General features: G+C 38.3%; 1 long non-coding RNA gene across 1 annotated transcript; it reads right to left on the bottom strand.

The window, feature by feature from the left end:
* Positions 1–237: 237 nt before the first annotated feature.
* On the bottom strand, positions 238–7,390 carry LOC106485821 (uncharacterized). Its single transcript, XR_001292790.2, has 3 exons — positions 7,251–7,390; positions 4,949–5,089; positions 238–2,122 (listed from the first exon to the last, which is right to left on the bottom strand). It is a non-coding gene; the product is annotated as an uncharacterized lncRNA (long non-coding RNA).
* Between the last annotated feature and the right edge of the window lie 19,051 nt (positions 7,391–26,441).

The raw sequence follows: 26,441 nt of genomic DNA, 5'->3' as shown, positions 1-26,441 counted from the left end.
GAGTGTACCTTAATTTCTGAACTTCTCCTGAGCTCTCTGATTCATATTCCTTTACTTCTTTAAGTCCTTATTGAGTATACTGGTGGGCAAAAGCAGGGAACCATGCAGCTTTGAATTGGACCTCCTCTAACTTCAAAAAGCTTCCACTGGATCCAAGTTCAGGGGCTTGCAAAGGTCAAGGTGGCATTTTATCCAATGGGGTTAGCCAGTAAGTAGTTGACAAGCATAAATACTGAGTAGGAAGAAAAGTTGTTTAATTTCAGAAGGGGCAGGAGATTAAATAAGTTATAATGACTTGACTAAATCAAGGAAAAGAAAATTCAGTCAAAAGATCACAGGTAAACAACTGTGACTATTTACTATACTGTGGGTTCACTTAAAACTAAAACCAAATTAACCAGAAGAAAAGCCACCAAAAGCAAATAAAGTATAATAATATATGAATAAAAATAAAGAAGCAAGTATAAAACAGCAACAGCAAAAGCGGCTAGAACTTGAGCACCATTGTCAAAATTAACATACCATCATAAAGACAACAGATACATAACACTCAGCAACTGATTGTGCATCTGCTGCAGAGCAATATGGTCAAGAACTCTCTTCTCCCTGCTTTAGCAGTGTCAAAATAATTTCCTACAATAATCCTGTTTACTGACCTCAATGCATGTACAGTACACCAAATATTGCTCAGCATCATCATGGAGCTGTCTACCTTCTTCCTAATCTGTGTCTCATCCAGCCCAGACTTTCTTGTCTGCCCCAGTTTGCAGCTACTGCTGCTTTACTACCAGCAAGACTCCAGCACATCCTGACCCCAGGATTTTACTAGGGAGATTTTTCTCATTCCTATACGCCTGGCCTTTTCTTGTCTCCTTGAGTTCATCTTTGTCACAGTCTCACTGTGACAGTGGCTTGTCTACCATCTCCTATCTCTGCAACTACACCAGCTTGTTAGTGATTACTGCCCTGAAACCACACTAGATCTCCCATTTGTGAAGTTTCCTTAAAAGTTCCTGTTCTGTCAGCAGCCATTTCATTCACTGATTTCATTGTTCATTTGGCTTTCTGTGCCACTGCCCTCATGCAAAGTCCTTCTTGCCAGAGAAAGGGCTTCCAAAAAGAGGCCTCTGTTTCCTCACTGCCACAACTTGTAGACTCTCTTACTACCTCTTTTTTCCTGCCTTCCAAACCTAGCAGGCATCTCACTTCCCTATTTTTCCTGTCATGGAAATGCAGCCTTTCAAACTGCTTGTGGCATTACCATCCAGAGGAAGTAGTCAAGATCCTATTGTCTGAATTATTTAAAACCAGACAGTACAAAGCACTGCACAATACACATGGGGAAAACCCAACACTGGCAAGGGAATGAACTTGGCAACCTAAAAGGTGCTTTCTGTCTCTGCTTTTTGTGATATCCTGAAGTGCTTTCCTGTGCTAAGGTAGAAATTGGCACTTAGACGTGAACCTTTCTTCCAATGTAAATAGTGGCTCTAGGTTACATCATGTAACTTTTACTACCTTACCTTAGTTTTCCATCTGCAAGTGTCAGTTCAATTATCCTTAGCGGTTTTATTAGTTACTCCTCTAGTACCTAGGGAGGATCTACTTTTGTTTCCTGCTTAGTGCACTAGAGTGATTCAACATAGGTCATGGGAGCAAAAGCTCGGCTCTACAACCACCTCAAGTCTTAATGCCTTTATACTTGAAGATCTGGTCTCTTCAAAATATATGCTGACTGCCATGGTGCTGGTCACTTCTCAAATTCTGTTCTGCCTTCTTTGCCAAATGCAGATGAACTGGCATGCTTCCATGAACAGAGACAGAACAGCATTTCTGGGGAAGGTGTGGGGAACGTGCACATTTGTGTGCCACATGGGAATGCAGACGCCTAGGGAGGCACAGAGGAGGTGAATGAGTGGAGAAATCAGATTTGTAACCAACTGGTACGTTTTTCCCCTGTGGAGAAGGAGCGTAGGAAGGAAGGGAGTCTCTGTGGTCTCTTGGGTCCAACATCAGCTGCCGCTGAGTTGCACTGGGGCTTTCTTCACACCCGTAGGTCTTCAGAGTTTAGCCACAGTATTGACCTTGTGACGAGGCAGGGGTTAGATTGGAACTCCAACACCTATAATAAAATGGAGGCTGAAAAGATTAATTGTTTTAAACCTTAACACTTATATTAATAAATATCTGGCTCAACAGATTTCCAGGCTCCTCTGTTTATTTGTGCAACACTTTTAATTTTTTCTCTCAGGTAATCAAAGAGGTTTGGCTGTTAAAAAAAAAAAAAGCCAGTGAACATGAGGGCTAATATCATTTAGCTATTATACATCTTCTGAGGCTTTGTGTAAACTGTAAGGCCTCTTGTTTTACTGCACACTATTGGCATAGCTGGAGCAAGAATCTTGTAATGTCAGCCGAGAGGACCCAGGCATGGTCACCACAGCTCCAGGAAGAAAAGAATTAACAGCCTTCAAAAATGGAAAAGTTTTAAAAAGATATTTAGAAGGTTTGACTTGCAGCCAAGTTTTAAACAGTAAATACAAGTTTTAAGTGTCTTAACGATTGAGATGGAGTATCATAATTCAGCAGCATGGAATGGGACCTCTTACTGGGAGAGGCTAAAGAAGAAAACTGAACTAGTACAAAAGGAACCCCCTCTAGGGAAGATTGCACACATTTGGGCCTGGAGTCTAGTTAGAGTAGGCCAAAACCTGATACTTTTATCTCCAACCTTTGACCCTGACATCTGGAAACTTAGTTTGAGTCAAACAGAAGGAAGTTTTCTTTTCTATTTCAAATACTTTATAGAAGAAAAACTTCAAGTATCTACAGTCAAGTCTGTTAGTACAAACTACTTTTATTTGTGCACTTGTAGTGAACTCTAAAATATGGAACATTTGTGCAGGAAATGCATGCGTCAGAACTTTTGGGAAAAGAGAGTAACTTGGTGAGACTGGCACATTGTTCGATGCTTGTATGGGATCCAGATAACAGCCCAGATAAACATCTCCAAGGGGGTGCTGAAGAGTATAAAAGGTCCAGTTCCTTTGATGTTCTTAGATGTTCTCATTTAATAGCTATCAGCCCTGGTGCCAGAAATAACAACATGTTTAAACATTCTGTATCAAAACACAAATTAAATTCATTTAGCGTAACCTGTGTTTCCAAAGTTCATTTTCATCTTTAGCTGGAACACTAAGTGTGATGTAACTCATGTTCTTCCTAGCAGTTATTTTCATTATTATGTTTATTACTCATTTAAGAGACTTTTTTTTTGAACAGAGGGATTAATGAATTTAGACTGCACATTATAACATCAAAAGCTTTGGTTTCAAATAAGCCCATCTGAGCTACAGGAGATTTTCTCCCCTTATATGAAGCTAAACAGCAACTTCAAAAACGTACCTCTGTTATAGTATTATTTTCTAGTTGACTGAAGTCATGGGTTTTATGTCAACCTGTTATATTAGCATATAATAAATGACTACTTATTTGTATTGTCCAAGTGACTCCTTTAACCCACAATCTGTTTAGAAGTCAGATGCTTTCCACAGATACCAGCTCTCTCCTCAGAAGGACTTCTGATCATGCAAAAGAGCACAAACAATAATAAAGAGATCTCTTGTTCGTGATTCAAACGATTGTTTGAGATCAGTTCACTGGTGGCAGGGGGTGGGGGAAGATATATGCAAGCATTTTAACATCATGCTACTCAGACCGTTATTAAAGTATTATAACAAACAATGAGAATAAAATAGGAAATTAAGAGCATCTTAATAAATAACATTTAGCAAAAATATTTATACGTAAAAATGTTCTTTCTGATCACTAAACCTTCTGTTTACAAATCAAATGAATTTTTTCATCTCCTCCTGATTCATGGCAAATGTGCAAAATCTCATTAGAGGTGCATGGAGAGATCTAGGTCTCAGAAATCAGCCAGACTATAACTAATGGTAGAATTCTGCCAAATCTCTGTTTAATAGAGCTCTTTAGGATATTTGAATTCCCCCATCAGTTATTTTACTAGAAATATTAGAATATTTTTTAGCATACAGGCCAAAATATTGATTTATTCCAGGCAAGATATTTTACTGGTTATTTTCAGTCAGTCTAGACAGCTTTACAGTACTGTTTTTAAGGGTGCAATGTCCAAGTTAAAGGTCCTGCTTCTGCATTTCCCCATACATACGGAACATCTCTCACTTCAGTAGAAGATATGAGCCTCAGCTAAGGAAATAATTTCAAAGCTTCACCTTTAATTGTCATGAGAATTTTATCGTGTCTTAAAGAGTTCAGTCAATTGGAAATATTTATATACATCTGCAGTCAAAACCAAAGCATGATCTTTGAAACTGTTACAAGTTCATTTACACTTCTTGAAGCTGCTATGGATAACACTGCAACACCAGATTTTGTTGGAAGACATCAGCAAATTCCTCTTTGGAAGCAGATAACTGAATAATAGTCTCTGGTCTAGAAAACAGATAGGAGACATAAGCAAATGAAAAGCTGCTCTGTCATTTTGAACTAGGAGGACAGGGGAGTTTTGTTCCATACTGTTTTACACAAGACTGAGTGGTGTGTACACACTTTCAGTTGCTAGGTTTTGCATCCTGTTTGTCATAATCAGTGCAGTGTGTCCTACCTCACGTTTCATACTAGAACTACCAGTACTTGCAGTGTTGTATGAAACCTCCCTCATGTCTGCCTTCCCAGTCTCGAACCCTCCTACAACATCTTCCTTAATTTGCAGATATCTGCTAGTCTCTTATGGCTCCATTTTTCATAAAGGTGGCCTTAAAGAAGGAAGCACATATCCAATAAAAAGCTTATTCCCTGCATTTTGGCACCACAACCAGACCATCACAGTCAATACTTATATTACTGCAGAGTAAAACGAAGAAGTGCTTTCTGCACTTCTGAGCCACGTTGGTACTCCCCTTACCTGTGAGATCCTCATGAAAGAACATCCTGTTGCAGCTCTCACCCATGTGAGTACAGGTCACAGCTCCAACAGCTGCCAAGCCTGTCTCTTTAGCTCTGGTTGATACGGCATTGGGCTCTTCATTCTCAGAAAATTGAGTTTCTAGGAAGGAAGGACATGCTATTAGCTTTAAGATTTTGGTTTAACAAAAAGGCATCCACATTTGGTTCTTGAAGCTCATCAGAGCTGTAGGATCTGACCACTTCCTAGTTCTTTGCAAGGCTCTAGGTATTGATGCACATGTTCATAGAACCTAGACCCATGAAACAAAGGACTGTCCAAAAGAATTCTTCATGGAACTCTCTTATTCACTGTTATCTCTCCATTAGTCTTAAATTAGCATGCTCCAAGCACTCATTCCACTAGAAGAAAAAAGGTCAGGTGATTTTGGTGATCTGTCTCTCAAATCTATTACATGATCAGTGTAAACAACTGAGAAGCAAGTCCATAGGAGAAATATTGACCCATTTTATTTTACATACACTTATAAGTGTTTGGGGTACAGGAGTTGGTATAGAAATTAAGGCAAACAAGAAAAAAAATGGAGAAGAAATTTGATTTACTTATCTAGATTTTGGTAAGCAGGAACTCTAGGTAAAGTGATATAGATGGGAGAGATTTAATACTCTCTTTTCTTTGCAGCTCCAAAAAACAAATAAATAGCAGGACTGCTGAACCAGATGGGTTTTTCCATTTCCTAAAGTTTCTTATGTCTTAACTCTATAGTACAGCAAGAGGCATATTCTCCTTTTGAAGCCCAGACCTAGCATTAACATTTATGGAAGTTATGCAAACATCAAAAGGAAAACCTACTTTAAGCAATTTATAAATCTGAATATTTTTTCTCTGACCAGTGCAATTGCAGGATTATCTATCGGAAAGTGTCAAAATTTCTTGTATGATTTCTGCTGCTGAATACCAGTAAGGGGAAAAAAGAGGGAGAGGAAAAGAGACAGAACAAAAGAGAGCAAAAGAGGGGGAGAGAGGAACCCCCCCCCCCGATTTAAAATGTTTAAAAGAGTTTCTATTTGTGTGTGTGTGTGTGTGTGTGTGTGTGTGTTCCTTTGCATTTAGGGTACCAAAGCCACGTTTGTTTTTGTTCAGAATGCTTTCTATGAGTGCTGCCCTTCTTGACAAGACTTCTTTATACTTTTCTGTCCATTTAAAGAATCTGTACACGGCACGAGTTAAGATATTTAAACCCTCTGTATGTAACACCATGAAGTACTTGTATGCCCTTCCACATTTTCAGTGCCTTCTGATCCTACAAATTAATGTATATTCCCATCATTACTTTGTGATTAAAACCCCTTGATCTTTCATACACAAGAAGGAGGATTCCTTGGTCATAGATTACCATTAGAGAGAGAGATGATTAAAGGAGTCCCTCATTCAATTCCATTCTATTCCATTTGAGTTTAATCTCTTAGAGAAATAACTCTACTTCCTTTTTCCTGTTTCTTTCTTTGAGTATTTATAATAGATTTTATCCATACATATTCTCTTTTATCATCAGATGTGTAAATTTAAAAAACTTAGGCACTTGCTTTAGAGAAGTAAGGTTTTATGATCATTTAACAATTTTCACTATAATGTCATTGTAATCTGCTCTTGGCCATGAGGCCAAAAAAACCCTGCTGAGAATCTCTTGGAACCTAGCCTTGGATTCAGTGAAGGGTCATTGAACCAGAGATGTTTCCAAAAAAAAAAAAAAAATTCTGGGCTCCACAAATGGACACTTTCCAACGACACCATTTTTCTTTGGAATATGCATTGCCCTTACTGCTATTCAAGCCAAATCTTCTTTCAAATCTGGCACCATGATCATATGGGGTTGTCAGTTTACACTACAAAGAACCTTGGTCTTCTGTATTTGTAAATTGCACATCTTGACACGCCGCATATATCAGACATACTACCTCCAGTTGGTGTTAGATATTTACGTATTTGCAGTACTAAGCCCCACGATTTCCCCACTCTATTTCCCATTGTGTTGTTTAATCCCTCCAGAAGGCATGAGAAATTTACCCTAGCAAAGCATTAGGCTTGCTGTGGCTGGATTGGTTTTGGTCTCTTATTTACAGCTGTCTTGAGTACCTCCACTTTCTCCTGGCATCTGCAATGTGGACCTAATCTCAGCCTCAAAGCTGACTCAGTCAAGAGATCTTCCTTATAGCCCAGCTCGCCTGCCACAGACTCATTTTAAAGAGAGACCTCATGCATGCTCATTTGAACAGTCTGGTAGTAGAGATGTTTTCCATACCTGTTTCTGATCGTGAAATGTTATTTCTTCTCCAAGCAGAAACTTAAGGCCAGCCAATTAATCTTCCTCTGGAGTATAGCAAAGGGAGTGTTCCCTCAAAACGTGATTGATGTTCATATGGGGTTTGCTGCTCTTTTAAGAAATACTGACAAAATATTAATCAGGCTGTCAGACAGAGAGCAACAGTAGTGAGATATACAGGAATATACTTACATTACAAAATTATTATGCAAAAATATAAAGATTTCCTTGTAAAAACTTTCCAAAGACAAGAGAAGAAGTTAGTACACACAGGGCAATTAATAAAACAAAATGACAAAAGTAGTAGTTGGCATATTAGCTGTTATTCAGGTGCCAGTGATCAGGCCCTATGAAATAAAAAAGAATTTTAGATGTAAGCTAAAACATTTATTACAGGTGCTTAATCATGAAATCCGCTTAATCGGGACATTTCCCAGGGAACCAAATTAAGCCTAATGATACTTAATGGCAAGGACTGCTGCTTAATTGGGGTGGTAATTCCAGTTAATTGGGATTCCTGCAGGTGAGTAAATGGTACTCAAATAGAGATACTGTATCTGGTCTTCCTGATGTTCCGATATTGGTGGTGCTTTGTCTTCCCTAAAACAGTCTCTCCTGCTACTGGATCAGCAAAGCAAAATTGCTTCTGTGGTCCCTTTTTGGTCCTTTCAAACATTGCTTAAAGCTACAATAAGTCTCTCTGGGCTGGCAATACAAGAAGACTTCTCTGAAATTTAGTGAATTTGGATTTATAGGTTTACTTGTGTTTCATCAGAATTCTAAAATGATCATGTTGAACCTCTTCTCTGACCAAGAGGAAGCTTTTTAACAGGCCTTTAGATTTCATGGAGATGCCACAGAGATGTCTGAAAATTGTTGGTAGCAGTTTCAACTGCAAAGCAGCATGTCCTAACTGGAAAAGTTTCTGCACTGCTTGAAAGGACAAATATTTTACCATCAAAAAAACCTCCTACTTACTGATTTTTCGGTACTAAGATAGATGATGGCACACTCATGGCACACTGGCTATTGCTTAAAGTTTTATTTTAGTCATATGTGCCCACGTGCACACACACAAACATCTTGGGATTTTTTTACCATTATTAAATTATGCTTAAATATTATTCAGGCTGTTACTTAGCACCAGAGACCTTGAAAATAAAACCTGCTAAAGGCAGCCAGTTTATTAAAAAGATCTTTTTGTCATTGTTTCTCGAGGTCCTTACTATTCTCTGAGTGACGTGGCATGCAGCAGTGTGCTGCCGCACTATCCCTCACTTAGTTAGAAGACAGGCATGTTGCCAGTTCTTGGGAGAAAGAGCTCTAGCTGGAACGCCTTGCAGCAACCTGGGAACAGCCTCTGCTCTTTGTAGGTTTCTAAAAGCATGGCACAGTGGTCTGACTCTGGAGCTGCTGCCAAATCCAAGATACCTCCCTCAGCTGATGGGCTGAATCTTTGGGAGAAAGGAATTCATGGTCACTGCAGCCCCTGCTGAGCTCAGGCTGGGCACGAGCCCTTATCTCCTGCTCCCCCCTGGGCAGCTCAGCACTGCCTGCTGTAAAGAGGAGAAGACCCTACCAGCCAGCTGAGAGAGAATCAGGTGGGTGGATAACAGCATCCCCAGGTGAGCTTGGATCTAACTGGAGCCAGAGGACCCCTGGACAAAAGACCTTGCCTCCCAGAGTGGCAGATCCACCCATCCCTTCAAGAGCTTCAGGAGGGCTGCTGCAACCTAACCAATTCTGATATGCGAGAAGGCACAATATTACCACGAGCCGGGACCCCCACAGGCCCCCATCTCTCACCAAAAGCAGGATGGTGCCTCTGCCAGAAGCATCTGATCCTGACTTTGGCTCCTGCTGAGTTCAAAACCCTACCTGATTTTCCCCCTCCCTCTTCACGCAGTGGCTCATAGTCTCAAAACATTTCACAACAGAAATGTTCTGAACAAAAAAGGAAACTTTCTGCAAATACTCTGTAAAAGTACTGTACCTGGCTGTCAGTAGTACTCTGTTTCACTGAGCAAATGCAAGCAGTAGTTCTACTTTGTACAGCTCAAGACTACTACATCTGCACACACATCTGTAAGCCTCTGACAGTTTACCCCTTTAGTCCCAAAGCAATATGAGATTTCAATTCAGCTTTACAGTAGAGAGCTCCAGAGTGAGAAATCAGACTCGGAGAATAAAATATTAGCCAATAAACACTGAATAGGCAGGTTGGGTTTTGTTCTCAAGCATTTACAAGCTGCAGATACATTTGAAGTATCAATGATCAGCTCTTGTAATAGGAAAAAGAGTACAATACCTTAAAGATGAAAACAGAATTGGATCATTGTTATGGAGCTATTTAAAATAAGCTCCATAGTCAAAATACAACAAAATTCTCAGGTGGAGTCTTACATAAGAAGATTTCACTTCTCTCTCACACCATTTTCATTTTATTGCAGATAAAAATGAGATAACTGACAATTAAATGATTTGACCAATATTATCAAGGATGTCCATCAATCTACTGCTGATACCTATTTCTCCACAAGACATTTTTCAGCTAAAATATTCTGCAATATAATGATTAATTTGGGTCTTTAATTTCTTATTGACTGTGTGTATTGCACCAGGTGAGGAATAAGAGTGCAGCTACAAAGTAGTCAATATATATATATATATATATACAGAGAAACCTAAGTGGAAGCAGCTTTTCTCACTGATCTTACAGTTGAAGTTACAGATTCTTCACAAAGCTTATCATAAAATATTCACAAAACTAGAATAATATCAGTGTTACTAAATTATTCACAGTCAGACATTAACTTGAAGTAACAGCTTTTTCTCTTCTTCAGAGCACCCATGTACAGAAAATCACTCCCTGTGTAAAGTGAAGATTCACACGGTGCAGCATTTGAACATCATCATTTCCCTACCAGCCTCCAGACTGGAGGAAATCGGAGGTTTTGCAACTATGTCCCTGGAGGAAGAATAGCAACAATAGAGTAAAATATCATTAAATTACTAAAACAAGCCAGGCAAACTGGACTATTTTTCCATTTGAAATTCCTGTTCAAAATTTTCAAGCGGTCTCTACTAGTTGATGGAAGCTGTCAGTTTCCAAAAGAAGAAAGGACATCGGGATTATTTATCCTCAGGAAATGCTACCCTATCAACTACGACTTGCACAGACTGCCAGAACCCACCAGGAATTAGCTGAGGGATTTTAATGGACTCTACAGCAATTTTCACTGCATAAGGGGAAGAAATAGAATGAGTTTAAACAAGTAAAATGTAAATTAATAATCATAACCATGAAAAAGTTGAAATGTCAGAAAAAGATTTTGGTGAGATAAGGTTAATGATGACACCAAAGGAAAAAGGGGAAGAAAGAGAAAGTAAACAATGATTAGAAAAGTCAAGACTGTTAGTGTTAGAAATTAGTTATTGCAATGAAATACGAGGGCTCAAAAATGATTGAGTCAGCAGGTGATCAAAAATATAAATGAATATTAAAATAATGAAGGACAATAAGTCAAGGTGAACTAACTGAAAATCAAGCTGGAATGAGTTTAAGGAATTAGTAATGAACAAAAAGGGACAGCTCCTCAGCAGGTATAAATCCACCAGAGCTATGCTGATTTAGACCAGCTGAAGAGGGGCCTATGTGCAGTCAGTAAATACAGAACAACCAGCCTTTCACTCCTGGATCCTAACTGGAAGAAAGCAGAACAAGAAGCCACCCAGGTTAATTTCTGTCTGGAACATAGCAAGGTAAAACTTTTCAGACAAATAATTTATTCACCGAGAAATGCGGTCAGAGGTCTGACTTCACTATCCACAAATCTGGGCCAATTCAGCAAGCAGCCCTAGTCAAACAAACAAACGAACAAACAAGAAAAAAGATATATAAAATTCTGAAACAGTTTGTTTCAATGTTTTTGAAAATATTAGAGTTTTTCATAGCAACATATTTTTAATTGACAAAAATTAATAACTAAAAATATGCTAAAATCCATTTCAGGATGGAAGAATGTTTCACTTGACCTAAAATAATTTGGAGTTGTTCATTTTGTTCAAAACATTGAAAATCCATTCTTTTCACAGCTCTGTAGCTCAGCTCATTTATGGGGACTCTGATATTTACTCTAAAATCATAAACATCTAAAATACAATCACAAACTATTTCTTACATGTACAAGGGATTATTTGTTAAGCAATGCAAAATTTATAAACAGAAAACCATACTCTAAATTCAACTGAGAACAAAAAGATCCATAATTATGCTGAGAAATGTAAGTTCTTATATGAATGAATGAGATTTTACAATATGAACTATGAATAAGACTTAATGCAAGATATCTCTACATATGTACATAGAGATACTGAACAGTACTACTGACTACTGAATGCGGTCAAAATAATTCCTCAGAAATATTTTGCAAAATATATGGTATAAAATTAACACAATACTAATTATAAATGGCCCCTATTTGCACTTAGCATTCACACCATAGCATAAAATAATTCAGTAAAAGACTGTCTTCTCTAATTGGCAACATTAGCAGAGTAACACTTAACGTCACTTATAGACTTCACATAGCAAGCATAGGTGAGTAAGGGAATTAAAGCTGGCCATGACTTTCTAAATCTGCTTACCTAAAGACTTTGACCAGCCTCTGCAAAAAACAACATTATCAGTTGTGTTCCCACGAAGAAAGGAATTCCCCGACATAGGGTAAATAGGTGATGTTAAGCCGCTGTTCCCTCTACAGTCCCTGGCATAAAGCTGAACCAGGGACATGTATGGCCACAGGAAGCAGTTTTAGACAGTATGGAAATGGTGTAGGAAGAAGAATATGGACAGTAGCTATTCCGGAAGGAAGAGTGCTACTGCCTTACGGAGCTCTGTGCCCAGCAGAAAATGAGACAATTATATCTTCTGTATTGCACACACAAGAAACTACAGCACTTCTTTCCCTTCTCAACTATCCTGGTATACGTCATGATCAACTCCACTGAAACCAATAGTTGTGCACATATATAAAACCTAGTGTGACCAGAGAATTTGCCTCCAACCCCAGACAGCAGGAATGCCTCACGGAGCTCTTCTCTTGCTCACATGTTAACACAGTTCTCACCTACCACCTGTTACATTCATATTTAATTTTGCCATCTTCTCTGTAAACGTGCCAGTTTTGTTTGAACAGGTATTGCAATATCTAGAGACCAAACCTTACCTTGACTCTGGCATAGCCCAAAGGGAAAGGTGCTCCAACAGAGAAGCTAAAGAGGGGGGTCAGCAAACTAAGACCCTCTTCTTTGCCTGTACCACTGACTATACTGTGTGTTCCTGCACTTGCAACATCAATACATCATGTTCGTTTTACGAGAGCAAATTCATTAATGCTTATAAAGAATTCTGAGTTTCTCAGAGGGAAATTGTTACCAGCATTCAATATTAGTAGGAATAGCGTGTGGAATGAGCTAAAGCAATCTATCTCAATTTAAGTCAATATAAAATAACATTTTTGTATCATCTCCGCAGCATAATCTTTCTGCTAACTGCTGGTAAATGGCTGCATTCTAAGACTGGTTTAAAAAATTGTTTGCGCAATCAAAACTGTATCATGTACATTTGAAACAAGGGTAAAACCAGAAGCTAACTCTAATTCCACCCTCCCCTGCTTCACCCAGTGAAGTCCATAGTAATGTACATTTTCAATTACTCTCCATTCAAAATTCAGCAATTCAACAAACTGTCATATTAGCAACAATTGTGTCTCATTGGCAAAACCTAACACTATTATTACGCAGAAACTGTCAGCACAAAAGTAGTGTCATTTCTCATTGGCAGAAATGTTTTTATAGTTCCATCCAGCAGCAATGGATAGCACAATTTAGGCTATATGATTTCTAAACAGAGTTGGGTCATTTAAATATAATTTTCAAGCAATCACGATTTCTGCCTCACAAAATATAGTAGCATCCAACATCTAATTATTATCCTGGAACATTCTAAATACTGTATCTCAGAACAACATGAAAACGAACTTCTATTTGTCTCTTCAAACATCGAATAGTTTAATGTTATGATAAATCAGTTTGAACTAAAATTAATAACTATCAGGTGCAGAATATTATTATACTAATTTATAAAGCACCATTCACTTTTTCTAGTATGATGAATTATCTTGCTAATGAGGGCTGTAGTATAACAGAGCAGCTAATAGACTAACTCATATGAGTTACTGCATACTCAGTTACTTAGTTTAATCAGGTAAAGTATTATTGTATTACATTTTCAAGTTCTATTTTCAAGTCCTTTGGGGAGACAGTCTCTCTTCTGGCAGCAAGAAAGGTTACTTGGGAATACCAGGTCATCTTCATCAACTGAGGACAAGTTCCCTGAATGACCTCACTGTTACTGTTACTCCCCTGGTTCGGGAACACACAGAGCAATTACCAAAGAGCAACTGATGGGTGGTAGCTTGCAGCCTCGCTGCCTACACAATCACTGCATCTAGCCCCACAGTAACTGGAAGATAATTTGAGATACTATATTTCCCCCCAAAAGAGGGGTAAGCTGTCTCAGATATACTCTATCCATCTGGGCAGTAACTACAGAAGTGCTGATGTCTGATTTCTGGTTCACATGGCCATGCTGTGGGTCTCCCTCATTGTGTTCAAAATAGGAACAATACAGGGAAAAGATTGGCCAGAATCTCATAAAGATGCAATCTCCCTAGCAGGCTTTGGGAACGACAGAAACACCATCCTGGGAATGGGGGAAAAAATTAATTTGAGTATAGTATCACATATGATCAAAGCAAGCAGTTCTGCTTCAGAACTGTGTGAAATGTTGGCAACAGAACATGATGAAACTATTCAATATATGATTGACTTCATGTGACTTGCTATAAAGTTGCACTTGGAAGGACTACTAAAGTTCACAAAACTCCATTAAATAATAGCCAGGGTGCACTTTTGCACATGTCACAGCATAACTCCGTTCTTAAATCTGGGAGGTTTGACTATTTTTCAATTTTCTTGAACCCCAAGCTCAAAGCTAAACTGTTGTCCAGTGAAAAGATACTCAGGGAAATGTTTGCAGTAACTCTAACAAATGAAAACCACAGTGCTTTGCACAGCTCTTTCCTGCTAATGCAGTCCTGGTCACATCTGGTGCTCCTTTTATCCTAAAACAAAGATAAATTCATATGCGAGAACAAAGAGATATGCATGTCATTTGGTGTTATTTTACAAAAGAAAAAAAAAAATTCTGGTTTTCCCATGTCAGCAATCAGAGCTTTAAATCCATGAAAGGAGATTTGCATTCATTATTTAACCACAAGGCAACACAACATTTTTAGAAAGAATCCAAGATTGACTAAACTTCCCCTTGGGTCTCCTTTCAGACGTATCTTCTGCAACCCCTCACACTACAAACATTCCACTAGAAAAATGTATCTGCTGGGTCTTAAGATCTCTGCAATGCTCCTTATTAACATATTATTTTGCTAGCCCACCCCCAATCAATAATACTTACCTTTCTGTTACAGCATTTGATAGTTCTTAATCCATTCCATAGTGTTTCACTCAGCCTGCAGCTCTGGATGTGTCCTGATTTTAGAGCTTGTCATCCCCGAACATATTTCAGATAATTGTTTGATTCTCTTCCTAAATCCACCAGCAACTTTGAAAACTTGCATTACAAATAAAATTATGAATTTCTTCAGCTTCAAAACTGCTGTTATTAATTATTACAATGGAAAATGTTATTTAGTGACTTAGGGCCTGATTCTGTTCCTGCTGAACACAATTGCAGACCCCTATTGCTTTCAGTAGACGTAGGATCAGGCTTCTAACTTCCAAAGCTTTAAGAACATCATTAGTAGAGTTTGACTGGACTTTACAACTAGATTCTGCTTAGCTCAGACATCCTGTAAGAGATCAGCACTTTCAAATACTGAAATGTGATGCTGAGAAACGGAACATCGGGATAAAGTTGGAGGTTATTTTATTTCTTCTGCATTCTGTGGTGTGAATCTGTGGTTGCAAATGCTGCAGTGAGTGCTAGAACTAGAACTGCTGCAGGTAACTCCTGGCGTACAGCCTGGTGCTGGACAGGAGTTCTCATAAACAGGGCCAAACAGCTGCAAGAATCACAAGAATTCAGAAGAAAATGGGAAGGGGGGGCATATTTCTGGCAACACATGGGTCAGGAACCTTTTTTTTGCTCTGCAGAAATTTCCATAAGCAACTCTTTGCAATAAAAACAGTATTATCCCCCACCAAATAATGTGGGAAATCCGCATATATAGACATTCAGGGCATTTTATATTTGACCTTTGTGGCATGAAGATTTAAGCTCCATTCTTGGAAAACCTTGCTCACTTGCTTGACTAAATGTAGGCTCCTCTGTCACCCCATTGACTTCAAATGGACCGGTTTTGCATGTGAAGTTAGGTATATGTATAATTATGGGTAGGATTATTGCTTCAGCTATAAACTCCGTGGGCCAGACTATGTCTACATCATTATCCATTACTAAGCAGAGTCCATAGCAGCAAGCAATACTGTGATAATTGTGTACTGAATTAAAGAGCTCACAATAAGTGAAGTACAGCACTTGGATTCTGTTCACATATTATTATTGTTGCTATTATTTTTAAACTATTTAACTTCCCACACCAAGTGATGCAACTGCCTAAATTCATCTCTGGACAAAACATGTGTGACTATTTAATCTATGGATCTATTTTGTATGGTTTGAATTATGTCTGGTGGCTGCACATTTAGACTCCAATTTGGCAATCAGAGCCACATGTGTTGACATGTAAATTTACACAGACTTAAGCCAGAATCTGCTTTTTTGACAAAACCTAACATCTGATCTCCTTTCTCAGAAACATCAATACAAATAAAACCCTGTTGACTTCAGTGGCAACTACCTAAACCTTATACCACTTAGAAATAGCTACCGGCATTACAGAATATGTCAGAGAGTATGTCTACATCAGCATTTTATTTCCGACCAGGAATGCATTTTGCTTCCTAATCAACCCCATTCACCACATTTTGCCTCACTTTGCAGGGAATTCTCAGGCTGCCCAAACTGGATTGCTCTTGGATGAAACTAGACTGGACGATGTGCTCCCAAGCACACCTACTGTGCTTCAGCTGCTAATGGCTGTTCAGTCCATGGGACCAGCAGAGAGCTAGTCTGAAGTAAAATCCCCAAATAAAACACGCTGTGGATGTCGGGCCCTCAGCCACAGCTGTCTTGCTCTGTAGATCAGGTTCTACGGCACCCATGCTACTTGTTAACGTAGAAATAACCAGAAAACTCAGGCATCAATTTCTGGTTATCTACTACATTCACTCAGCATTCATATCCCTTTCTTCCTGAACTTTAGTAAACATTCTGATGTTTTCTAAATTTTAGGATTGATCAGAGAGTCCTCAGTTATTCGTCATGGGCAAGCCTAAATATTCATTTATACATATATTATTTCTTTCATACTTCCAATTTCAAACCCTGTTGCAAAAAAAAAACCTAAATGATGATGGAAAAGTTCACATTAGAGTGCTATGTTAGTTTCTGCTAAACTGAATATAGCTTTTCACCATAAAATTATCCCCAAGTATAGAAATACCTGTTGCTTTTGTTACTAGATTTTTAGCACCGTTAACAAAAGTAGCATGGAAGCCTCTCTACTAGCACTGTAAATATCTGATTGATGATTTCCCTTAAATCCTCTTTTATAGCAGGTCTTCTACAAGGATACCTATGAGGAAATCAATGATAACTAAATCAGAATGGCCTTTTCACTCACTCTTCCCAATCTCTATTGCAATTTGCAAAGCTCAGTTCGTCATTTTGCTCAGTTTCACTAATCCAGGATGAAGATCTTAAAGTCTCCCAAGTGGCCCTTAATTAATGGCTGACATGAATACACAAACACTCTCACTCAGACTGACACTGGAAGTTAACAAATATATCTGCAGTCCCTCAGGATTTATTGACAGTCTTTTCTTAAACTGTGGCTAGCATAGCTGTTGCTTATCTTATCCTCTACATCTTGGTTCAAAACTGGCCAGAATGTTTTCTTCCTCTTCACATGTTGATACGACCTCACGAAGAAAAATTATTATGTTATAGTTCACTTTTTTCTGTTCTACTTAGCAGAGAGATGTCAAGCACATTCACACTAAGGACCTAGGTTCTCCAGTATGTTTAGATCTCAAGTGTTAGCTCTGGGACCCATTTTCTTTGGAAAACCCTCCTTTCTGCTAAATTGTTCCCTTTTCTAAGGATATATCACATATACAGGAAGATAGGCCAGTGCCTCATATGAAAATGGAACGTTAATTTATGTATTTTCCCTTGCATCATGAATGTTAATTCAGTGTGCATACAGCCACTCTGCCGCACCATTACACAAGCACGTGCTGACTTCCTTGACATCTGAATAAGCTACGTTAACAGAGATGTCAGAGAAATATACTCCTTTAAAGAGTGCTATTGACAGCATCAGAATACCTTCATTCTTTCTAATACCACTTCCTCCTTCCCACAGTTAGCAAGTCTGTTTCTATTTATAACAAAAATGTAATCTGTTTAAAGAGATCTCCAGTCTCCCTTGCTTTACAGAGGTTCTCATCAGTAAGCAGGGTAATGAATATTTTAATAGGCTACTGGAAGTTTGCTGTAGTTAGTGCTTGGAGTATGCTACTTATTTACAAGGGCCCCTACCTACAAGTACGATGGGGGCATCACTGCACATGGCAGCCTTCTCTCTTCAGCAGGCTCAGCCCAGAACTGCTCTATGGACAGAAAGGCACTTAATAGCCATGTCAGTGCTGTCGCAATCCACCATGCATAAAATACAAAAGCGACTGTATAAGATCCCACAGAAGAAACCTTTACCAGCTGTTCAGCATGACCTACAGAAACAGAGGGGCAATCAGTAAAGTAAGAATGTCTAAAGCAGTTTGGGATGTGGAAAAAGATATCAGCAAATGACTGTAATAATAAGTAATATATATACGCCAGTCTGGGCAGGTGAGGTAAAGAAAGGCTCCAAGATACTAAGTACCTTGAGCAAGTCTTATGCCTCCCATTCAGGGGGATATGTGAGTACACAGCACTTTTCCTTAGGCTTCATATGTACCACATAGGCCTGGGCTTGTTCAGCTCAGCAGCGGGAAAGAAAGTGCACGGAAAAGCTCTGATAATGTAACTGAATGTTGAGAAAAGATTATTTGTGAGTTTGCCTGAAAGCAGAGAAAAAGTGTGGGTGTTCTTTTAGAACAAAAAGTGAAAGAGGTGCAATTACTTCATAGCTGTTAGTATAAGTAACAATACTGAACAAATTGCAGTGATTACAAAATCCGCTATAAATATGGGTAGCACTATTCTTGACAATAATTAGTGTACAGAACGCTCTCAATAGTATCATGATTAATATTTATTCTGATGTCGTTTTTGTTCTTGGAGATGGGAGGGGACAAGAGGGAAAGGAGAGAACATCGAAAGAGCTGAGCATCTTTGAGAAGCAGAACCAAAAGCACAGGAAAATCTGTCTTATTTTTTTGCTTACTGTCATTCTTCCCCTCCCCCCCAAAAGGCAATGCAAATGGTGCTTTACTGGTTTAAAAGTAAAGCCAGAAATTATGTGGAGTTGGGACTGTTGAATTATTCATGAGTTCTGATTGAATGGGATCATTATCTCTGGCCTTACAAGCTAATAAATACTGTCTAATGCCTGGGTACTGTTTTGATCTAATAGTGTCAGAGGAAAAAAAAAACAACCGACTCCTTTTTTGCAAGCTAGAGCCTAAATTAGGGAGGAGCTCCCTGATGAGTTCATTGCAGGAAAACCATGGGGTTTTTTTCCCTTCCATTGACTACAAGGTTCACTATGCTGTTCTCAGTCTCATATGCTGCAAAGGCATTTTAACTTGGGCATGAGGTTAAGATGTTTCTCAGTGGTATCTATACAATGACTTACCATTTCTTATACCTTTCCTGTTTTCAGTACTCTTATCCTTTCTTCCCCTGCCTTCAAATCTCTTGCACCTCACAGTAGAAAATACTCAAAGCCACAGTACTTCCGCAGAGGCAGACAGAGCACAGTAAATGACTATGCTATCTAATCATCCGCCTGTGAGCAGTCAAATAATCTTAAATTGCATAGTTCTGTGTTTTATTTCAGGATTGATTGTGGCGACTCTATACTCACTTGATTTAATACCACTGTAAGCTAGACATCTTGTATGGAACCTGAATTAAGGTTCTGCTCAGAGAACTATCAAGAAAGGAAGGGAATTTGTTAGAGGCACAATGCCAAACCGTGTTTGTTGATACAATCTGAAACAAACAAACAAAAACATTCAGAAAGCACATAAATTAAAATTAAAGCCAAGATATTTCACTGCATAGTTTTACATATTGTTTCCTGAGGATTACTTTTAAAACAGGACTTGTTTCAATAAGAGGAAATAATTAGGATATTATTACAAGTTAAAAAAAAAAAAACAACCCTCATAATTAGATAGGGATTAGTAACTTCGTTTTCATATGATTAACACAATAAAACCCATTTTTCCCCAAAGTAATCGGAGGCCTATTAAGCAACATGAGATCATATATCAAGGGGCCTTTTAGTAATTCAGCAGTTTGTAACATTTACACAGGCTGAAACTCTTCCACGAAACAGCTGGCTTGATTCTATCAAAAAAAACCAGGGTTTGGGGTGCATTTATTTCGATGTCTAACACAATCCTTGAAATCATACGATTTAATGAAGGATTTTTTAACAAGAATTAGAAGTGTGTGAACAGCTAGTGGAAAAGTGTGAACATTTCCTCAAATAATGTATCAGTAATGGAGCTCTCTGCCTTTCTCAATTTAGCATGGGAGGACCCACCTGGTACATCTGGATTTTTAGGAGTAAGTATCTCCTAATAATTGTCACATTTCAAGCTTATAAATGCCTAGTCTTATGGTATTTTGTTAGTAAAATCTTGTTAAATGCTTAGCTCCATTATGATAACTAGGCTAAATATGAAGCAAATTATTGACACATTTGCTCTTTGTACACACAGCTCATAAACAATAAGTAATAAAGAACAGATGTGATGTAAATTTAGCTTTGTGAGTCTATTCAGTAAAATAATTCTCCAAACATTACCTTTTTAGTCTCCTTCTTTAGTGCTTTTAACTGCAGTGAAAATACAAAATTGTTCCTTTTGTTGTTATTAAGTAGGGACGTGATCACCCATTCTGGCTTTTCCGCATTTTCTGCATACGATGCCAGTCATTGCAGCCAATGAGACCCTCAGACACTAGCCATTATCTGTCACACTCCTGGACCAAAATAACAAATAATATGCCTTGAGGTGCTGTGTTTTGTGACTGCTAGTTTCCCCGCATGGCATATGCCTAGATAGACTCAGATGAGAGGTGATTGCACAAAACTGTGATTGTGAGATGACTTAGCAGAACCCGTGATGATGTCCTAATGGCCTCCTGCAGAGGGGAACAGGGGTAATTGTTTGTCAGGGGAAGGAACACATCTGTAAGGAGGCATCCTCTGCAAACCAAGCAGCCATGTGGAAAAAGGAAAGTGAGAGTCGCCATGCAGCAAGGCGGCATTCAAGCCTAATAAAATGAACGAGAAGAAGAGGTGAAAAATGAAACAAAATATTAAATGACCAGGTTAAAAAGTGTGTTGCTGGTGTGCTCCAGATTAAATATAAAACAAATTGTCTCTGCACAATAGCGTTCTCTTAAAATTGTGGGATGAAATTCTGTGACTCCTAATAAGGAAAGTTAAGGCAACAAACCTGAGAAATGCGAACACATTCCCCCGCAGGAAAAGTGGGCACAGAGCAAACAGTCTTCCTGTATGTTCTTGTTCATAACAAGGTGGCTTGGTAGCCAACAACCCCTTGTTCCAAAGTTTTCTTCTTCCAGCATTTTAATCCTCTGTTTCAAATATTTACTTTCTATTTGATCAGTGCATAGAAAACTGACATCCTCCCAACATCCCTTCTGGAGCAAAGCTATTGGATTTGAGAAATGAGAAACCATCAGTGTCAAGCCAGGCAATTAGGGCATCAGTCACATCAGTAGGAACTTGCCTTTAATGTCAACTGGGACAGGAACAGGCCCTTAGAGTATACCCAGGACCTTATTTTATACTCCTTCAGCATCTTCTATTTGATCAGAAATAAACTGGAGCAAATAAGCTAATTAATCGCACACAGCACTAATTCCCCAGTCTTTTCAGCCTACATCTTAATTATTTATTTTCTACCTACAGAATAGCCAACATCCTAATCTCAACAGTATTTCCTACAGATAAATCAACTGATTATAGCTTTACTGACCTATAGGTCACCAGAAAGTGCCAAAATTCTTTAAGCAACATAAAATCATCTGTACTCATGACCCATTCATTACGTTTTACCAATAGGCATCTGGAAAAGAGCCACACAAAACAAGAGTTACGAGGGGTATCCCTGTAGTTCCACAGAATGCTGCTTTTCCATTCACCACCACTGCTGAGGGGCTATTGGGCTACATCAACTCAGAAGAGCTGTTTTTTTGTTTTTTTTTTAAATGATGCTTTCTAAACTCTCCCTATATAAAATAAGCAGAATATTAAGTGAGTTCAAACCACCTTCTAATCAGATCTATTTGCAATCCAAAAGGCATCCAGTTCAGAAGTAATTAAATGAAATTTGCAAACAGAGCTGGACAAATAACAGATTTTTTTTGGTCTGATGGGTGACTTGCAAAAATTGGGCCAAAGAGAGCTATAAAAATATTTCAAGAAACAAACCATAACACAAATCAAAACAGCAATTACTTTGCATCAACCCATAGTGAATTGCTTCATTTCATTTTCAAGCAATTTAACTCATTTTAGAACATATTTTTTCTCCCAAATGTAGGTTCATTTTTAAACTGAATACGCTCCTCTGAAAAGCTAGTTTCACTAAAAAATGTTCAAATTAAACATTTCAACATTTTCTGAAATTTATCAGTTTCCATATCTCCCTTTCATATTTTTTCTGCCAAAATTATCCACTGCAATTAATCTATATCTTCAAATACTTCCAGTCCCTCCAAAAATGCTACTTTTCAGGAGCTTATTTTTTCATAGAGTAAATGTTATACAGTTCTATTCACAAACATTTGGAAGAAGTTTGGAGTCTAAGAATCTCTAGTCAAAAATATGCCATGTCTTGCTAAAAGTAAAGTACAAACTCTGACTTTAACACAGGGCATGCTGCTCTGGAAATTAATGGACTTTTGGGCACTGTGCCATGCAGTGAATCCCATGCTATTGTAGTTACATGGCACATAGGCATATATTTCTCTCGAGAAAATCTCAGGCAGGCATACGGGAGCCAGTTAAGCGGCTGGTGAAAGTATGGACCTGTTTGACCGTCAGATGAGGAGAGGAAAACCCTATTAGGGCCCTTCCGCTCACATCAGAGTGTTGTTTCTTGAAGGCAGAAAAAGGATGCCAGTTGTTTTAGTAACTGCAATTACTCAAGAGTCTTGTTAGAGAAAAATATAGGTCATTAACGTGGTGGCAACATGCGAGGGCTGGTCATAGATTTCTCTCAAAACTGTTTTAATAGGAAATTGGGCTTTTGACTAAACCAAATGGTCATGATTAAGCATCTATTTACCAAGGAAAATTACAAATTTAATTGACAAACACTAGAATGTTTTTCATGAAAACTGGTTTTCTTCTGTGCTTCTGCCATAAACCATCACGAAGGAGAGTTTGCTGTAGGCAGATTGGTCATAGACAAGGAGATATGTGCTGCTGAAGAAAGAGGGATTTGTTTTTTTGGTGAACTGCCCACATTTGCCACCAGCTGACCAGAACTCCTGAGGTTTACTTTCCATCTCAGAGCAGACCATGCGGCAGTGGTAGCATAACGGAGCATACTGATGCTTTCTTTGCGTTGCCTGAGCAAAGGGAACCCAAGTCCAGTGGACAACTTCCCCCTCAAAAAGACAAGTGTCAGGTCTACATACCCCTCAAGAGCTGTCAATAACAAACACAAAAGTTCAGACAAAGGGGAGAAGGGAAAGACACAAGATAGCATTTAGGCTTCACGTGTGGATTCTGTGCTCTCCTCTGCTTAACAAACAAGTTTATCTAGCTTCATGGTGACTGTGGAGTCCAATTTAAAGCTCACGTTCAGAGCATTTATCCTTCTACTGAATTCAGAGTTCACAGAAATATGCAAAATTTCTATTCTACATACATGCTATACGTTTTCATATATATAATATATTCCAGGTTTAAACTATTTGAGACAGTAGAAATCTCTTCTGATTCTTCTATGATATTGTGAGCACAGTTAAAGCTTACCTTTTTATATGTGATTAGAAAATTATAAGAAAACTTTTTTAAAACTATTTAAGTGACAGAGAAGTTAAAAATCACCATTTCCCTCCTGAAGTTTTTACCACAGATCTTACGAATATCATTTAAAACAGTTTTATTACTTCACTTATGGGTTTTTATGGTTTTTAATTATTAAAACTGTACTTCTGAGTAACTGCCCTTCTGTTGTAACACTGAAGAGAATTTGCATCTAATTGCCAGGATACCAGCATGTGCTTTAAAACTGAAGAACATTTAAATATTTTAAATAGTACTTTAATCCTATTAGTTTTGAAAATGATAAAGGTTGACCAAAAAGTAAACTGGCAGCATGGCTCTGCTTTAGCACTGTTTCTCAGGCAACACACATTGTTTTTCTGTGATTCATCATACAGAAGACATCAAAATGACACAAGACATCCTAAGGCTACCTTTATCCTGAAGGCAGAAGCAAGAGTGTGCATTTTGCACCTTCACACACTCACCAGCACTCACGAACTTTTGCACACCAAAGAACATGGGAAGCTGCTGTTCAAATCTCACCCACCTTCTTCTTAAAAGTATTTTCAACTATATAGAACACTTCCTACTAACTCATTGAAATCTGCATGGATTAAAGGAAATATGTCACAGACAGTAATAGCAAGGAAAGGCTTCTTTCACCCCATTGGGTCTATTGCACCATGCTGGTCCATTAAATATCACTTAAAGAAGGCTAATGAAGTAGAAAGAAGCAAAATTCGACCTGCAAAATCTGTGATAATAGTGACTGTAAGAAACAGGAGAAAAAGAAAAAACCTGCTTTGGTTTCAGATACTCCATAGCCTCAGTAAAGCACGGCTTTTTACATCTTGAAATCTTACAGAACTGTTGCATGTAGACACAAATTAGGAAGACAAAGTGCAGTAGAAGCAAAGTCAGAAAAAAGTCTAATAAGATCACACAATGATTTTACAATGATATTAAGGGCATATGAAGAATATTGAATCTAGAACTGGTAAGTGAACGAATCCTACTGGAGTCAGGAAATTATCTGAAAGGAATAGAAAGTCTTATTATCTCTAGAACTGGACGCTCAAAATATTTTATATTTAATAAAGAATGGAAGATGATATTGAAAATAATGGATGAAGTTACTAGATAATTAGTGTGAATTCCTGCTGGTGATAAAACCAGGCTGAGTAGATTTCATGATTTCTTTTGTGTATGAAGTAGTAAAAGCAGCAAGATATAATTAGTCTTGGAACACAATACGGTACAACTGACTTAAAGTATCTTGGAAAGAACAAGACATTACAGAATGAGATGGAGATACGAAGGCAGTCTGCATGGTCATTCATGTATAAACCTCAGGCTGCAGAGAAGTAGGAAGAATCTTTATAGGACTTTGGACCCTAGCAAGTTAATGCAACTTTTGCTCTTTTGTGAATGTAAGGCACTGCCATCTCAATACTGAATTTTTGAACGTATAAAATCAGAGCAAGAGTTATTTGAAAAAGAAATGCTGTGCTTAACAAAGTCTAATTTCTCTCCTACATGCTTAATTTCAGTGGCTGTATAAAACTCTGAGTACTAAGCATGTGAGTAATGATTTGTTGAATTGTGTCCAAATTGTTTGCTTGCCTGAACCGAGTCAGATGAAGCAGATGTGGGCAGCTTAAACTCAAGAACAGCTATTTTCTCATTTTCTTTCCTTAATTTTAGACATCACACCTTGTTCAATTTAAACCTCTGGCACCCCACTAAATTGTTCTTTTTCAGAACAAAAACTGCACGAACAGCCTAAATTCCACTTTACACAGCACTAAGAACAAAAAGTGTTCAGCTTAGCAGGCACTCCAAATGAAATATTTCCCCTCCTATCAGGCATTAGCCCTCTACTCCAGCTGTATTTTTCTATATTATTCTGTATTTCTCTGGTAGAACCCTGTTGCCTTGCTAGGAAAATATGTAATGAAATTAGCACACTGGCCAACAGTGAATCACAGCTGGTAGTGATGGTGTACAGACGTCTCCACTACTTGTCCGTGTTCAACAGAAAATATCAAAGTCATATTTTACGCTATTTTATACCCCTATAGGTATATTTCTCTAATACATTTCACTAATCTGCGGACACACACACACACATATATATATACTTTCACATATCTTTCATAAGCTTTCCTAATTCATCATTGATCTCGCATAGAATTTTAGTACAGTAACGTATGCTGTATCCGCTCCTATATTTAAACTTCATATTGTCGTCTTAAAATTAATGCTGTTCTGTAAAAGTGTATGTGTTTGTTTAACAGAGATCATAAGGCGATGTCCTTCAGCAAGGTAACTGCTCCAGAGTACAGCTGTGCTGCAACCATTTTTGCCACTCCAAAATAAGTTTGTAAAATGTGAAATTTTCTTCCTGATCTGTCAGGCTAAGAAAAAACACTTTAGAGATTGTTCTTGTAAAGCCAGAGAAGAAAAGGTATCAGTGTCAGATTACACTAGTGTTGGGGCTACAGTAACACTCGTGTATAAACTTTCAGCAAGAGCCTTTCTTTGTGACTCAGAATGAACCCCACAATCTCCAGGTGGTCAAATGCCCCAAACAATCCCCAACACCACCAAGAGCTGAGGGGAGTGGGAACTTTACAAGCAGTTCTCAAGTAGGTTGTGACAACAGCACCTTTTGGGGATCCAACACTCCCTGCAGAATTGGCCGGGGCTTGGCACGTTGACTGTTGGCACCTTTCGAGCTCATTCCTCTCACTGCTCC

The sequence above is a fragment of the Apteryx mantelli genome, chromosome 9, assembly GCF_036417845.1.
Source record: "Apteryx mantelli isolate bAptMan1 chromosome 9, bAptMan1.hap1, whole genome shotgun sequence".
Taxonomy (NCBI): Eukaryota; Metazoa; Chordata; class Aves; order Apterygiformes; family Apterygidae; genus Apteryx; species Apteryx mantelli.
Note: the sequence above shows the minus strand (reverse complement) of the source record. Positions and strands in the feature narration are given on the sequence as shown.